The sequence below is a fragment of the Petromyzon marinus genome, chromosome 28, assembly GCF_048934315.1.
Source record: "Petromyzon marinus isolate PM22_M1 ecotype Great Lakes invasive population chromosome 28, UKy_Petmar_22M1.pri1.0, whole genome shotgun sequence".
In the NCBI taxonomy this organism is placed as follows: Eukaryota; Metazoa; Chordata; class Hyperoartia; order Petromyzontiformes; family Petromyzontidae; genus Petromyzon; species Petromyzon marinus.
The window spans coordinates 9,352,066-9,370,299 of record NC_133694.1 but is presented as its reverse complement, the minus strand read 5'-3'; the positions used below and the strand labels follow the sequence as shown (position 1 = coordinate 9,370,299).

General features: G+C 43.0%; 1 protein-coding gene and 1 long non-coding RNA gene across 17 annotated transcripts in view; one reads left to right on the top strand and one right to left on the bottom strand.

The window, feature by feature from the left end:
- The window catches only part of LOC116946800 (calmodulin-binding transcription activator 1-like), a 640,058-nt gene that overhangs the window by 97,529 nt on the left and 524,295 nt on the right, over positions 1-18,234 (bottom strand). The window lies entirely within an intron of this gene.
- Positions 1-18,234, top strand: part of LOC116946801 (uncharacterized) — a 30,323-nt gene that overhangs the window by 2,957 nt on the left and 9,132 nt on the right. Inside the window, exons 3-5 of one of the 5 annotated variants that reach the window (XR_004403604.2) lie at positions 4,838-4,876; positions 6,562-6,616; positions 6,892-8,999. This is a non-coding gene — a long non-coding RNA (uncharacterized LOC116946801). Of the gene's footprint in view, positions 1-4,837; positions 4,877-6,561; positions 6,617-6,891; positions 9,000-18,234 lie in introns of those variants that run through there. The other 4 variants (XR_012945544.1, XR_012945542.1, XR_004403603.2 and 1 more) reach the window with 4 other exon arrangements.

Here is an 18,234-nt window from a genome sequence, read left to right as displayed (position 1 = left end):
TTAGTATCTTAAGAAACATTGAATACTGCACTGTAGGTACTTGATCAAATCTCACCCTCTGTAGAGTTGTTGTTGATGGAGGAACATAAAATGTATGTGCTCTGATCCTGAATGGATGTAAGTGGCAGAATAAATAAATACCTGTTTTAGAATGACTCAATTTAAAATTCGTCATAACTCGCACACGCTAACAACACCAATCTGATCTAACGTATTTGTACTGGAAGAAACTTTTTTTTTAAGCTACAACCATGCAATATATTTTGGTAATGTTCCACAACAAAGCTAGCAATGGAATTTGAAGTGGTGGGGGCAAATAACCGATTATAAAGACACCAAAACGCAATGCAGAATTTTAGCCAATCAAACGTGTGGTTAACTCCATAAAGCATACACATAATGTATGTTCAATAACAAGTTTAGTTTTCACATGCGCAGCTTTGCTAGATGCAATTGTATTTAAACACATTTCGAGAATAGTTGGGTGCAAAAAGTAGAACAAGCCTTCGATTTAACTGTTCTCTTACTTACAGGCATACAACACGGTGAAATATCTAATACAAAAGATACATCGTGTGTACAATCCAAAATGCACAATGGACAGTTTGTGTACGTGAATAATGAGCTACGTTTAAGCTTTAGAGTCATGCCAAAGCAAAGTGTTGTCCCTGCTCAGGTGAACAGAATTAAGTGGCACGAATATCCAAATATTAATCGGCACGAAAAAATATTCCTTGTTACAGTTTTTATCCTGCACCTTTCAAAAAGCAAAGACGTTCAATTTAACACGTAGGCTTTCGCGACAAATATTATTCATAATAAAGGTTTTTGGGTTAGATCGCGTTATTTATAAATGTGCCGAAACCCACCACCACCCGACACGGCCAATCAGCAAAATAAAGTGTCACGTTGACAAAGACAATTAGTTCACTACTTTAGCCCACCGGTGTATTGAAGAGTGAATCCACAACATTTACAGTTTGCATTCAACGTGACACTTTATTTTGCTGATTGGCCGTGTCGGGTGGTGGAGGGTTTCGACACGTTTATAAATAACGCGATCTAACCCAAAAACCTTTATTATGAACAAAGACATTCAACTCTAAATATGTACTAGAATAAAAAAATAAATGTTTACAGTCCCTTCGGAATCGATTGCTCTCTGAAACCCCTTTTCAGCCGTGCGGGTTTATTAACCATACTTCACCACACTTGGGTCAGCGTGAGGCGGTTAAGGAGAATGGGAAAGACCAATCCAGCTAATAGTGGTGTTATCAGAATGTTACCATGTACCGTATGCCATCATCCTTGCAGCATTTTCCACAACCCAAATATTGAAATCAAAGCTTATCTTCTCAGCAGTGCACGGAGCTTATATTTAGTAAGACGTCGTGACCTCAACTCAACATAGTCTGAATTTAACACGGAGGCTTTCGCGAAACAATATTAAGATTCGTAATTTATTTGAGGTTTCGGATCACGTGATGTCAAGTGTTTCGTACACACACCGGTGTGCTGAATACACTCGCCTACGTGTGAAACGTATCACTGGCACGTTTGTTCATGTGACAACTTTATTAATTGACTGTGTCGGGTGGAGGAGGGTGTATGACACACATTTGATTCACCTCACTGTGATATGACCCAAGAATAATTTATGAATCAACACAGCCGAACTTGGATGTGAATGCTCATCTGTACAGTACTGTGCTTGTAATCATGAGGGGGTTATCAAACCGATGTATACAGTACTCACACTTATTTCACTAAAGCACATATTTGGCTTAAAGCTTTTGTGACTGCAGGAATTCATACTCTTTGGGTCTTTCGGTAAAGTCGCATATATTCTGCCTCAGCAGTCCGCCTGCTGTATTTTTTCACCTGAAGACGATTGCCTGTGTTGCGATTGAAACGTCGTCATTTTTTTAAAATTATTTTTCTTCTATCTACGTGACTTTACCGAAAGACCCAAAGAGTATGCACATATTATTTCAAGCGAGCACGAAAATTAAGTCATCCTTTCGATACAGGGCCAATAACAGTTGCTTCAACTGTTTAAAGAATCTTCACAAAACCTGTTACCTATCGCCCCTGCTCCCTCCTCTCTCCCATGAAAAACCAATGTGGTATAATATCCGTTGAAAAAATAAATAAGCCACTGGATTTTAAAAGTAAAATATAACCACAGAAGAGTACTAAACTTACAATTATAAACCACTTAAAAACCAAAAGTCCGTTTATATTTGACACTATCCATATGAAGAATTTAGTTAATGTACATCATTATGAATATTCATTAAATGTACAAATAGTTTTGTCCAGTCTGATACTCAACAAACTCATAATGGATTAAACTCCAGAAGGAACTGGCCCTAGCAATGATTGCCAACACTCACAGGGGTAGATGTCAGGTTATTTTTTTCTTCTTCTTCTTCTTCACATTGGGGTGGTGAGCCAATGGCAATTGGAATTTATCAGGTGGGGGGGGGGGAGAGTGGGCAGGCAATGGACTCTACTGACCTGCAGTTGGGATTATGGCCAAGACACCAGGGTTAACTCACCAACTCTTTATTGAAGAGTGCCATGGGATCTTTAATATCAACAGAGTAGATAGGACTTTGGTCTTAATGTCCCATTTGAAGGGCAGCGCTTGCCATGGAACAGTTTCTAATACCGTACCAAGATACTGGGGACATCGTTTGAGTGTCGGCCAAAAATGAAAAATCGTCCAGCTCTCGAGCCCGAATGCATAAGTGCCTCCCATTACTTGACAACCAACACTGCCCATCCCGCAGTTTACTCTCGCCCACGGTGGCGTCGTAAAAGTCGAGAAAAGCCCAAGCTTTTGTCGGGCTCTCGGATTCGGAGAGCCAGGGCGCCCAATTTAGCGATGAGAATGGTAAGATCATTAGCGCAGCGACAGCATCAACGGGGTAACTCGAGCGGGTGCACGTGCCAGATTCACCCCGCTGAACATGGGGCTCGACCCCGCGGAACTACCGCCAGCGTCCGCCGATGTGCAGCAACGAAGGGAACGCCTTGGAAAGGTGGCAGGAAAAAGAACCCAAGAGACTTAGGCGAGTCGCTCGCGTCAGTGTCTAATCAGAGGAGCAACGACCGATTTACTGTGCTGGGATTATGGGGGAGCCGTCAACAAAAAAGACGCGGTGGCTCTCATTAAAATCAATGGCCATTGTCATGGGTGACGCTTGGCAGGAGAAAATAGTACAGTATTTGTTTTTTTTATAAACGAGAACGAGTAATCCGACTGAAACCAAACAAATAATTGTCAAAGAAAATCTGGCTGTACGATGATGATGTTCTTCTCATTATTATTAGTATCCACCGTGCATTATTCACATTAAATCACAAGGGCGATGAAATATACTTGTAGCTCTGGCAGGGCTGCGGCTCCGTGTTTTGTTGCTGTTGCTGTTATTATTCCATCCCGTTTATTTGTTTATTTATTTATTCGGGCCGTGCGCGCCTGCCTTGTAAACACTGCACCATATACATTTCCCAGCAACGGCGATTCCCCTTCCAGCCGGCACAATGAATGCTGGGCAACTGCAATGCAGCATTTCTGTGCAAACTGCCATCGTCCGTGAGCGCACAAGCAACCCCGATCCGCTCGCTCACTCGCTCGCTCGAATATGCCACCGCGAGTCACGCCGGCAATGTGATTTATAGCCACAGGCAATCCCGAAGTTAATACAAGGTACGTGCTTTGCGCCAATATTTTCCTGGACAGAATATATATATCTTGATGCATGTTTGATAAAACACAGGATGGGAATTTACGCGCGTTTCATTTTTTTTTGGGGGTGGTATATTTATTTGCCAGTTGTTTGTTATTTAGCATGACACGATTTGTCGGAGGAGCTGATCAAATGCGGAGTGTTGCATCAGTTTAATAAAAAAAAAACATTAACCTGCAAATGTCGCTTTTTTGTTTTCCTGTTCATATTATCGAGTGGACATTTGAGACTAATAATTCACGAGTAACTCAATTAAACGTAAAGCATCCGTTGCAGCGAACAGAGATTTACTAAAAGTCACCGCTTGCTCTGTACTATGCCGTTAATACAGTTTAGCACAGATGCTTTATGCCCTCGCCTGATGTGTCTCACGTTCCCATGTTCACTGACACTATTCAAATCTACTTGAACTTGTCATTTACTGTAAATGCACGGTTCGGGGAACTTTTTTAACCCATCTCCATTTAATGTCTGCAAGATATAGAATATTAAAGCTCAAGTTCGATTGTTTTACATGCGGCCTGTGGGAATGCTTTGTACAATATCTAACAATCTGTTATGACCTCAGCTTTGACAATAACACCATGTGCACTTTCCAAAGGAACAAAAGAAAGTATAAATGGAGCCGTTGCACGGGTGCTTTGTTCTTAATTACATTGCAAATGAGCTAAGGGATGGTATAATTATTGTACTGCACTACATATATTACGATATTGTAGGTGAGCTCTTTAACCAATGCAAATTAAAAGCAAATGCAACTTATTATATGATTGGTACACATTCGTGGTGGTGATAAATTACAGCACCAATATCACGATTGATACGTTATGACATTCAAATGCCAGTCAAGGGGTTAAAACTGTGCATCAGCCATTTCAGGTTCAATGACAGCTAAAAACCAAAACTTTGCAAGAAGCAAACAGCGGCCGTACAATGGAACTATGGGGGTCCCCGTCACAGGAACGTGGACATGTTCCTGCTCTGGGATATGAGCACCACCTAACGGTGTTGCTACAAACAATGGAGCGGCCGACTTTTCAAAAAGCAAAACGAGGTCAAAACGGTTTTTGTTTTCGTAGAATCTGGATACAGCGCCACCATCTGGAAGTGAGGACAAGGTGCGGCTTATATCCACTATGTGCTCTCGTATAAAAAGTTACCCTCTGCTTACACCCCCTCCCACCACTGCAATCAATGTAAACACGTGTTGCTTATATTAGGACTGTGCTTATATAAGGTGTTCTCATAGACAGTTTTCGCTAGACGTGTACACTATGTACACCCCCCCCCCCCGCCCATTAAATAAACTGCAAGTGACTTGGTTGAAGAGATTTGGACCTGCGGCTGGGGTAAAGAAGCATGGTACGAAGCCAGTGGTACCAGCGCCAAGGCAGAGGTAGTAACCTGGCATCCGTACGCACACTTTAGAACAGTTTTTAGTGTTTAGTTTGTTGTCTTCCCCCTCCCACCTGCACCTCCGATTAGCACGGTTGGCTACATACGGTGCGAAAGATGTTCAACATACATCAGAACAGAATTATACATTTCATCATGTGCAGGCTATTTACTTGTAAATATACTGTAATAATGCACATGCACACAGTAGCGAGATGTTAACTACCTTGCCTGGTATACAGGAGATCGTGCGTTCGATCCCGACCCTGCCACCTGTATATTTTGAGTTTGCATGTTTTCCCCATGGTCGCCGGTGTTTACCTCCACATTCAGAAACACGCGTTTAGGGTATTTGGCTGCTGTACATTTCCACGTGATAAGCCACTTCGTTGAGCTATCATTTGTTGCAAGGTCGCTTCTGAAAATGAGCTATATAGCTCAGTGGGCCTTACCCGGTTAAACAATAAATTTTGATTTAAATCTTTAGTGACTGCAGGGATTCATATTCTTGGTTATTTCGGTAAAAGTGACGTAGAAGGGAAACAATAAAATAATAAAAAATATAAAACAATAAAAATTCTCACGACGTTTCCACTGCAACACAAGCAATCACCATCAGGTGTGAAAACCACAACAACTACGTGCCTTTACCGAAATAACCAAGAATATGGTAAAAAAAAAACAGTTCATCAATAGCTTACACACGCCGCAACACAAACTGTGCGACCAGTTTAAGCCAAGAAGTCCGGTGGCCACCGCTGCTGAGAGCGACAACCGCGTGTCTGTGTGTCTCGGCGTTTAGTTGATCCCCAGGTGGATGGGTACTTGGCGTGCCACCCAACACTCACGCGCCTCACGTAGCACGGCCTCGGCTTGCGCCATGGGGAGGGGGTTGACGAGTCACACGCTTCAAATGAGTACCTGGGGTGGTGTGTTAAACATCACCACTGGGGAGACAAAGGCGGCCGGGAATAGTGAGTGTTGACCACCCACCCTCCTATTGTTTCGTGATGACCTTCATAGGGTGCTCGTTAACAGCACTTGCCCCGAAGGTCTGTTAAGGCTACACGGGGGATCTTTTTCTCTGCGCATCAAATGCCTTCGCGGGGTCACAGACAAAATAAACTGGTGTAGTTTACTGGCCAAGCTTCACTCTTCATCAAACCCTATTTAAACCTACACACTACTACCAAAACCGATTGAGATGTGGAATAGATCATTAAAAAAGTGGTCTGATCAAGGGGAACACACCTTGAGAGTTTTATTGTTATCTTTCAGCTGACTCAGAAATACAAAAAAAATGTTTTCGCAATAACATAGCAAGCATTGTTCAAAGCACAAACAACAGTGTGCATTGTGCAGTAAAATCCATACAACATTTAAAACACAATTTTTTTTTATCTTACAGATCATCTTTTTCAGCCTCGGCTGATAAGGTACACTTGGCGAATTGCACGAATGAGGTGAGTGTGGACGTGAGATGGCACGACACGATACTATTTTAGTGTTACCAATGGAGCTCAGTGGCACAAATTAAACTGCTCAGCGCACCTGCGGGCACACCAACGCGGCGCACACTGCTGGGATATAGCTTGCTGCGACTGCCAAACGTTGCGCAACAAAGACGGGCGACCAAGTCGGCAGCGTCGCCTGGCTGCAGTGACCTTAACAGCGTTGGTGCCGACACGCCGCGCTAACACCCCCTGGTTGCTCACATATTTCTTTTTCCTTCCCAAAGGAAACGCACGTACCAACTTGCCCAACAGCCATTCACAACCGGGAGTCAAACGCAAGAAGTACTCCAGCATAGTGCACCGCCCGCCCGACACGGTTACTCGGGTTGCACGGTTGTTACTAGGGTTGCATGGTTACTGGGTTGCCACGGTTACTAGGGTTGCATGGTTACTGGGTTGCCACGGTTACTAGGGTTGCATGGTTACTGGGTTGCCACGGTTGTTACTAGGGTTGCATGGTTACTGGGTTGCCACGGTTACTAGGGTTGCATGGTTACTGGGTTGCCACGGTTGTTACTAGGGTTGCATGGTTACTGGGTTGCCACGGTTGTTACTAGGGTTGCATGGTTACTGGGTTGCCACGGTTACTAGGGTTGCATGGTTACTGGGTTGCCACGGTTACTAGGGTTGCATGGTTACTGGGTTGCCACGGTTACTAGGGTTGCATGGTTACTGGGTTGGCACGGTTACTAGGGTTGCATGGTTACTGGGTTGCCACGGTTACTAGGGTTGCATGGTTACTGGGTTGCCACGGTTACTAGGGTTGCATGGTTACTGGGTTGCCACGGTTACTAGGGTCGCATGGTTACTGGGTTGCCACGGTTACTAGGGTTGCATGGTTACTGGGTTGCCACGGTTGTTACTAGGGTTGCATGGTTACTGGGTTGCCACGGTTACTAGGGTTGCATGGTTACTGGGTTGCCACGGTTACTAGGGTTGCCAGCTTTTGTGTTTTTTTTCTTTCTCAGGGACGTCCTCCTGTTGAGCTGGCAGCTGTCATGAGAAATCCGTAAAGTCTTCCCGGGATATTAAAAGTTGGGATTATTGCCAATTGAGCAACGATAACCCACCAAAGAAAATGCAATTGTGTGTAGTTCTACCCTCTGCCGCTTTTTGTGAGATATGCTTCTTCCAACGATGTTCCAGTCTTGTTGCACATCCAAGGTGGCAACCCTACATGGTGCACACTTGCATGCATGCATATTGAACCTACACAATACAGTCCATGGATTATTACATCTCATCCATTATGATAATTGCTCAAATGGAACACTACATGTTGAGAGTTCCCTAGTTTGTGAACTATATTCCCAATCCTATAAAACCACTATTTTACGTGTTAAAATCGTAAACTTATTCTCAAAGGACGTATTTTCATTGTAAAATGTCCCCGTGAAATATGTACAGAGAAAAAAAATCTAATCCTGAAATCTAATTAGGATTAGACGATATTCGCATGCCTTTCATAGGAAATGCTTATATTCTAAGTCAACTGCCTTCAGTGTAATTTACAATTCTGTGTGCTTCTCTAGTAATAAACGCATCCTATTTTCCACGTTTGTGCTTTCTGCAGCTACATTTCAATAAGGGGGAGACGTGTGTTTATGGAAAATAACTATACCACCCCCCCCATTATAACCACAATTAAAATACTTTCTATAAAAAAATTTAGATTAAGCTTTGAGCGCATAACTTGACAGGACTGAGGATGAATACGTGAGACCGCGTGGATGTTTTGCGTAGCAGGAGCGGTGGTGTAGCGGTTAGCGTGCTGCACTACGAACCCGGTGAACCGAATTTTCAATTCCCGCTCATGACTACCAACACCAGTGACGATTGTCTGAACCGGTCCTTGGGCCTCCACTAGGTCAACTCATCCTCAAATTAGTACCTGATGCGTTGTGTAAAACATCGCCACTGGTGAGGCAAATGAGGCCGGGAGTGGTGCTGGCCACCCACCCCCTCGTATGCTATGCAGACCTTCATAGGTGCTCACTAACAGCACTTGCCCCAACAGTCTGTATATAGGCTATACGGGGGGTATTGTCTTTGTTCGGCGTAGCCCTGTTCCATCCGGCTCTACCGACGTGTTTTAGGGTTCTTCTGCGCGCTGTTTGGGCACAATGTTCCACGTTTTGCTGTACTTACTGCATACCGATGTTACGTAAAATCTTCACAATTCATTCATTCTACATTGCACACATGTGCTCGTTTGTGATGTACAAAAAAAACTGTTTTTGTTCTGGTCTTGGGAGTTCATGAAAGGTATTCGTATCTTTGTTTGATTTAAGTTGCTGCAAATAAAGAACAAATAACATTGGAGCAGATTTTATGAAGCTCTTGTTATGGGCTTTGTAACAAATAATAACCACGCATAATATCGTATTAATGTGATGCTTGCGCTACTGCCACCACATTGGCCTGGGTGAAAATTTGCTATGGTTGGTGTCCCCAGAGCTTATATGCTTGCAAAGTGCCACCTCCTCCCGCACCGTGCAAAAGCAGACTACGCAGCATCATCACATGCTCGTGGCTTTGCGTGTCTGTCCACAAGTGGCCCCGCGTAACATGGCGTGCGCCTGTTGCCACTAACAATGCTATTGATGATGGGTCATGAATGCTTAGAGTGGTGTCCTTAAATCAGAGAGAGCCCTTGTCCTGGAGCCACCTTGCAGTGTTTAACAGCCAGCTGGCTGGGTGGCAGCCTGGCTGCTCGAACGCTTTATTTGTCACGATAGGAAAGTTGCGGGTTCAAGTTCTGGTCAGGATCAATTGGGCCTCCATCAGTGCTCTCCCCGGCGATCGATAAAACAACCGCTTTTTGTGAAAGCCATCAGTGGCCGTGCTATGGAGAGGCTGGCTCCCCGCCATGGAGTACGGAATTCTCGTCGTCGTCGTCGTGAATGCGTTCGTCGCTTAATTTATGCAGCGCCTCACACCTGCACGGCAAGTCTCGAGGCGCTAGCTCAAAAACTCGCAGCCAGCAGAGGATGAGCGTCGGGCGCATCACTTGTTTAAGCAATGGGACACCGACTCGTTCGGGTTGTTTTTTTGATCTATACAGCTTGCGAGTCAACACTTGAAAGAATATAGGTTTTTGTGGCAATCGGCATCCGCGATCAAACCTCAACATCGCCCCGTCGACCCTCAGAAAGGAGCAGTGGCAAAGTGTGACGTGAATAAGCGATAGTGCAGCATTTAAAACTTGCGACGAACGCAAGCCCACCGAGCTCCTTAAGCTATATTTTTTTCATATTCAACAGCATCGCGTGTAGGCATGCGCCCCCTATAACGATGTGTGCGCAGAGGTAACAGAAGTCAGATCAGGCGACAGCGGACACGTTCATGCTTGTGAATGCAATGGCGCAACATTACATAACGAGAGAGAGATAACATCTCGGTGTCATCACCACAATGCGTGCCAACTAAGTACAAAGATCCCCCGTGTAGCCTTAACAGACTGTTGGGGCAAGTGCTGTTAGCGAGGAGCACCAATTAAGGCCGACACGGCACACGAGGGGGTGGGTGGCCAGCACCACGTCCGGCCGCCTTCGTCTCCCCCAGTGGCGATGTTGACACACCACACCCGGTACTAATTTGAGGCTGAGTCAACCTAGGGGATGCCCAGAACCGGTTCAAATATTCGCCGCTGTTTTTGGTCGTGAGCGGCAATTGAACAACTAAGTACGGCCGCATTTTCAGCAGCACGGGGACTCGTGGATATTAAGCTGCACTCGCCTTCTATTGGAGCCATGTGATTTATATATATACATGCCTGTCAACCCATACGGTTTACCCATATTCTTGTACAGGGAAATTGAGTTTTCAGGTCCATACGGCGTACAGCCATTTCAATAAGGGCAAACATATGTTGTATATTTGTTTGTGATTTTATAAGGGCACGGGGTGACCAAAAAGGTCTGAATTGGTAGGCATGATAAGGGGTTGACAGGTATGTATCTATGTATTGTACACACATAGAGGTGTATACGATACAAAAGCGAAGCCTAGGAGTATACTATTAAGCTTAACCTTCACACCACAAAGTAGTGTCACTTTGTAGGCTGGGAAAGCTGAGGATTGCCAAGCAGCGACCAGCAGGTCGTGGTTTCTGTCCTTGTAGTCCACAGGGTTGGCTGATCACGCAGAGGTGGAAGCTGCACGTGAGACACCCTTCTGCAGGACAATGAGGTGAATGCTGGGAACAGTGTATAAAGTCGGTTGTTTTAAGCCTCGAGCTCTCCCCATATGTGTGGGTTTCTCCAGAAGCTCTGGTTTCTTCCACGTGTAGAAAACAAATCGAAAAGTGAACTCGCCAAGTATCTCACAGCAGGACCCGACTGCAAAAATAAGGACCAGCGAGATTTTCCAAGATTAATGTACGACCAAATACACTGGCGAAAAGGAGAATTGCCAGACCAGAAATAATGCTACGTATTTCATTTTTTTGGAGACAAGCTAGAGCATTCGAAACGCAACATAGATGAGCATATTGATACCCAATATGACAAAATGTAGGCCACTTTTCGAGAACAAGGTTGTTACGAGCAGGTATGACCGAAACTGACATCAATAATTGGGTAAATACCCAAAAGTGTGCATTTCTATATAGACAGAACAGTATATATGGATAACCCAATATAAATACTCCACTGTGTACAAAACTCAATGTCTCATCATGCTATACTGTACACACAATGGCGAGATGTTAACTACCTTGCATGGTATACAGGAGGTCGTGGGTTCGATCCCGACCCTGACACCTGTATATCTGGGGGCCTCTGGTTTTTCACTCCACATTCAGAAACATGCGTTTAGAGTATTTGGCTGCTATACATTTCCACGTGATAATCCACTTCGTTGGGCTATCATTTGTGGTCAGCTTTCTTCTGAAAAAGAGCTATATAGCTCAGTGGGCCTTACCTGGTAAAGTAAAAAAGTGTGTTTATAATAGTGTAGTTTTATATAATGCAAACTGCCTTCTGGGAGTTCATAATCTCAGCAGCATTGATTCAGAACATGCAGAATTCTGGGCTGGTTTTTAGACCCAGTGTCTCATCAACAGTCAGACTTGCTTAAATCATTACTGGTGAACTGCCAGAAAAATTAGCAGCATATTAAGCAACAATTAACGCATATGCTTGGAAACAGCTGCCAGTTATCCACCCCCATTGCAAAAACTACTCCTTTCAACTTCACCCCGACATCTTAAAGCACTTCCCCTAGACCCCCCCCCCCCCCCCCAGTTTGTTTCATAGGCCATGACCTTGTGAAGTGATGACGGAAAGTTTGGGGTCAAACTAGACCAATGCCTGACCGGCCCCACCGTGGCTTGCGTTTATTGTATTTAGTCACACGCGGTAGCTGACTCGACTGTCATTGCTCAACACATACATGTACATATAACATGAAGTGGCCTACGTGCGTCATTTACTGATTTCAAGTGAGTTAAGCGAAAAATATTGGGGAAGTAACCCCAATGTTCAACATTGATGCAAGAGCCAAGAACCGGGCTTGATCTCGATCAATAGCCGCACAGAAACACTCCGCTTGAAACGAGCAAAATGCATCCATTGAGAATTTAAGAACAATTGTCAACACAAGTAAACAGAATGATATCTGTCCAATGTACGTTTACTTGAGTCTCTAGATTTTGCAGAAGAAAAACAAATCTATTTGATGTACACTTAGTGCATAGAATAAAGACGGGACAACGTGGGAAATTGGTTTGTGTTCTGCACTCAAGGTTAACGAGTCATAACACCTCTGGCTGACACACACACAATGGCCTCTAACGATGATCACAGGTGTAGCCGTTGCCATCGGAGACCAGGTTAAAGATGCAGTGCGTGTGCTTAGCGTACGCTAGAACGCTCGCCCGCTCTCAGACAAAGCCACTGTTGACGGAAGCCACAGACGACGAGGGAAATTACGTGATAGCAAAGGGAAATAAACATGAGGTTAAGCTATAAGTTTTGGCCAATTACATTGCCTCTTGATGTCCATGTCTATTCAATTGCTGAGCAGTTTTTTTGAGTATTGAAAAAGAGACAAAGAAACTGCTGACACGACTTTACAAAATATCAGAAATTGCAAACAAAATTTTCTGCTTGAGCGTGAATCGTGGCCCATTAATGTGATGAATTGAACAGTATCAGCAAAGCTGCATTGGCACTTTTACATTGTGAGCAAAAGTGCACAAAAAACAAGCAGCATTAAAGTGAGGCTCAGGAGTTATCCGTATATGCAACTGTCGTGAATAACACTACCTTAAAATTAAAATATATATTTATAAGAGCTGACGTTTTGCACCATAGCCCTATATGTGCTATGAAGAAGGGCCATTATTAAATACTTTCTTCTATTAAGGCCACAGTGTTATTGATCATTTGTTTTGAATTTTCTTTCCTTACTTGTGCTCGTGTGCTCCACTGCCAAATCAGCATCACCAAATAATTTGTAAGTACACTTTGATTTTTGGAGCCTTCTCCAGCCAAGGTACAAACTCACGTGAGCGAACGTCTTTCTGCAAGTTCACTTGGCAAAAAACGTCAGTGGCCTCAAGCACCAGAATTACCATCGGTCACCAGTGAAAATGCTTCATCAATATGACTGCGAAAAGATTTAAATATACCGCAACGTTACATCAAATGTGATGCACCTATGCTCATTTATAATTGTATTGTTGGGTTAACGTCGTTTAAATGATGTCAATTAAACTGGCCTTTATAACTCCCAAATTCTGGCCGTTAACCCCTGTTCTGTTTATCTCCTGCTCTCCATGCACGCCTTGAGACTTATTACGATGAAATGCACCTTACAAGTGTAAATTACGATTGTTTCATAATAAAGGTTTTTGGATTAGATCGCGTTTATTATTCGAGCAATAACCCTCGACTACCCGACAAAGCCAAACAAACCAAGTCGCCACGTGGGTAAATTTTGGCAAGACTCTTTTTCAGGGGGGTCCTTTATTTGGATGTTTTGGCAGTTGCTTCTTTTAATGAGTGTTTTGCATGTTGTAGGAAATCACATTACCAGGAGAAAACCCATATGTAGATGCTATTAAGACGGGGCATTACCCGCAAAGTCTCCTATATATATTTGCAGCAGCATCACCAAATAATTCATATACTGTATAGAAATGGATAATACACAGAGATGAGATCACAAATCTATTAACTGTATCTGCCATAAAATTTTGATTTAAAGCTTTCGTGACTGCAGTAATTCATATTCTTAGTTTTTTCGGTAAAGTCACGTTGAAGAGAAACAACAAAATAATAAAATATATAAAACAATAAAAAATTCTCACGACGTTTCGACCATAACTCAAACGGTCATCTTCAGGTGTGTTGGTTTGCATAAATTTATTTTTAAACGGCGCATTTATTTATTTATAAAAAAAACGTTAGCGGCATGCGCAGCGATTTGGCAGTTTGCCCAGGACTAGTCCATCTATATTTTGAAAAGAGGAGGGGGGAGACGAAATTTTTTATAATGGCTTCCATGAGAGATTCGTTCATGAGGCTATCCACATATACAAGCACAGAGACAATTTCAACCGAGAAGATGGATTCTATCTTAGCAATCATTGGAAAGATTTGATAAACCATTTCAGTTCTTAATTGATTGTTCACGCTTACAGTGGCTTTCAGACAGCATACATTATAAAAAATTTCGTCTCCCCCCTCCTCTTTTCAAAATATAGATGGACTAGTCCTGGGCAAACTGCCAAATCGCTGCGCGTGCCGCTAACGTTTTTTTATAAATAAATAAATGCGCCGTTTAAAAATAAATTTATGCAAACCAACACACCTGAAGATGACCGTTTGAGTTATGGTCGAAACGTCGTGAGAATTTTTTATTGTTTTATATATATATTATTATTTTGTTGTTTCTCTTCAACGTGACTTTACCGAAAAAACTAAGAATATGGTATCTGCCATCTTTGGGCCACTATGTGGCCCCAGAGTTCGTGAGTTTTCTTCCAAATATATGTGCTCCACCACAACTTTTGCCTCCGATGCAGCGATTGCTGGTATGTACAATCACGCTCAGCTCGACGATGTAGTTCAATAAACTACACAAAGACTAAGGCCAGATCGGTTACGTTGATACTTTCAAATTTAGGTTAACGAACACACGGAGAGGTCCACAGTGCTACATATACCAGTGATTATCCCACTTGTAATGAATGCCTTACTCAAGTGTACAGAGGTGATGGGATGCATCCCGTTGAAGACCTCTGAAGTAAGCCAAATTATTTATAAAGCCATCGTGATAATGACCATCGCCAAAGTGTGTGACGATAAAACACGAGCCAAAGTCACACGTTAAGATATTAATGTTGCAAATCAACGCAACGCGTTTAAGTCAAGCAACGTTATTTTTAGACGATACGGACATTTAATATCCACGAGCAAATGCATGCCCCCTCCCCCCTGCCCCCCCCCTGTCCACGGGGGGCTGAAAGTTTCTCTGTTAAAAGACACCACTGCTTCAAATCATTCCTGGCGGCAGCAGCAGGAACAGCAGGTGTGGTATGGCCTCACAAGGCCTCCGGTGCGCAAGCACCCTTTGGTGACAATAGGCCGAGTGAACATAAGCAAGGCGGGCAACATAGAAAATAAATGGCACGTGGCCATCAACCTGCTCTCCTCCAACCTCACAACAGGCGGTTAAACGAAGATGTTAAATATTACATTGGGTTTTTTGTTGTCGTCCACTAACACACGTGATTTTGGGCGCAATGGTTTTTTGTTGTTGTTGCGATCGTCGTGCTAATTGATATTGCAGGAATGCTACGAGTCAAGGGTCAAAGATCACTCATTCATGGTTACAAGCATTTTACCGACTTATTGACTCAGGAAGTGTAATGTTATTGTAGTAATCACAATGTTGTGTTCGGTGTAAAAGCAGTGCCGAGAATGCTTTTTACGTTTTGATAAGATGCTGAATGCAAAAAGCCAGGTAGAAAAAGTGTCATTTTTTGGGACCTTAGTGTGAATAGATTAAAAAACGCATCATAATCTTAAGCCAATGTTTGTATGAAACATGTCCTTGCATGACCAAGCATTACAAATGATCACAAGCATCCTTCAACTTAATTAAAAAAAATAAACGTAAAAAGACATACAAGAAAAAAAGATCTACACTGACCTCTCGTAAAAGAAAACGTGTTATTTTACATTAGAAGATTTATGATTAATTATTCTATTGTGCTTACCTTGTATGTGGCATGTGTGGAAATTGCGTGATGTATACTGCATGACATTTTTATACAATACCAACACTTTATTGGGGCATGCTCAACGAAGGATGACGACTAAAGAACCAACGTGCTTAAATAATCGCAGGGATTTTAACATAGAGCGCTCAGGCAGGGTTGCAATCGACTGATGCACACCTTTCACTGTTTGTTTATCAGAAGTATTGTTACTATCGTAATTATTCAACACTTAGATAATCATTGGCTTACCCCATGAAGATACTAAAGTTTATATAAAGTTTTGGCTGTGTGTGTGTGTGGGGTTTCATATTTTAAGATACACATGTAAAAGTGTTTCTGGTAAAGTATCGTGAAATTCAGGACTTAGTGAGAACCTACGTGATACTATCCTTGATAGAGGGGTTTTTTTGGGGTAAGATCGCGTAACCCAAAAAAAAATCTATCATGGATAATAATGGTCGCGAAAGTCCATGTGTTAAACCGTACGTGATACTACGTTCAACCGACAAAACTAGTTGGCTATTGCATGCCTTCGGTTGCACGCACGCAGCGTGTGCACAAATGAGAGGCAGTCCAAACGCTTTGAGAATGGAACATTATTAGTCTCACTGACGATGCATCGTGATTTATTTCCATAACATCGTGCAGTCATACAAACATAAAAAAAAACTCGTTAAAAGTTCGTGCCAGGCCATCGGTGTCAATGACATGCAATGTTAACAATGCAAAGTCTGAAATTAGAATGCGTATAAGAATGTTGAAACATAATAGGAGCAAAAGGGCGCAGTTGGGTAATGCAGATTTTTTTTTACCGAGAGCTGCGTCGTGAGAATTTTATTGTGTTATTTTATTATTTTATTCTCATTCTAAGTGACCTTACCGAAAGAACCAAAGAAGAAGCTGCCAAGCATTTAGATGTACCGTGTATTATTTAATGCATTAAGTATGCAACAGTATGACCTTACTTGTTAATGTCATTTACTACTCGAGAACACGTGTCCGGGTCAGAAGAGCTTGTCACCACTCATGGCATTAAGTGGACCTTCGATTACAGTGTGTGCACGTATATTTATGAACTCCCACAAATTCTGAATGCTCGTGTCAAGTTTTATGTATACATATAAAAAAAAGGACTTAGAAAAAAATAAACTAACAAGTTGGGGCAAGTACTGTCAGCGGGCACTTATGAAGGCCAACACAGCACACAAAAGGGGAAGGGAGGGTGCGGAGAGGGCAAGGGGGGTGACAGTGTTTGTTGTGCCTCTGCCCATTTGGCCGTTCGCTCCAGTCACCGGCCAAATGGGCATTTGTTTGGTAATTTGGTTCTGGAATCGAACGGCCTCATACCGTACGCAACTAAAATTATCTGCTGGCAGATTGAAGGGGAGATTTTAGGTTCATGCTGAGTGAGAATGCAGCTCAGGTCCAGCTAACCGGGCAACTATCCAGTTGCCCCAATGGCTCAATCCAGCCCTGCCTGACAACACGGTATCCCCGGTGATGTCCGCGTGCCGACGTGGAGCGGTGGAGCGGTGGTTCAGTGGGTTAGCGCACTGTGCCGTGAAACCAGCCGATCGAAGTTTGATTCCAGGCGACCGCTCCATCTTATGTAAATACGTAAATATTCACGTAACATAAGGCCTAGGGGGAATGTGACTTTGCCAACTTCTCTGTAAGCGATGTGGGTGGCCAGGAATGCTATAAGTGTGGGAACTCTGTGCTGTTATCACATGAACACTACAAACCATAAAATGGATCTGACCACAGGGAGAAAAGTAAAAAACGACAGTATATATGGATGCCAATTTACGCAAGGTCAAAAATAATGTAGACATTTCTGGTTTCAGTTTTGCCGATTATAAACAGACTGGCACTCATCAGATTTGCACCATGTTGGCAAGGGGCATATCCAAATCAACGAGGAGATAAAGAAAGACATTTTAAAAGGTGCACATTACTCCGTTTGCATTCATACGCGGTAGTGTCACTTCCGATGAAGGACAAGAAAGCCAGGGAAACGACGAGCGACATTTATTTGGTTCATTACTTAGGTAATAAAATATTATTTTACACGTGTATAAGTAGCAACAAACACGAGTTGTATGGCCATTTTAGTTCGTTTGTCTCAGCTTGTCTTTTAAAAATGTGTTACAATGCCTCGTTAAGTTTGAATTAAAATTACGTTGGATGTACGTTTACAGCCCGTTTTTTTAAAATTAATTAATCCCCAACACCGTGCGAGCCATGGTGGGGATTGTTTGACCATACTTGACTACGTCGACCATTGCAGGGTTAGGTGGAGGGTGGGAAAGGTGGGGAGCATGGAAGTTCACAT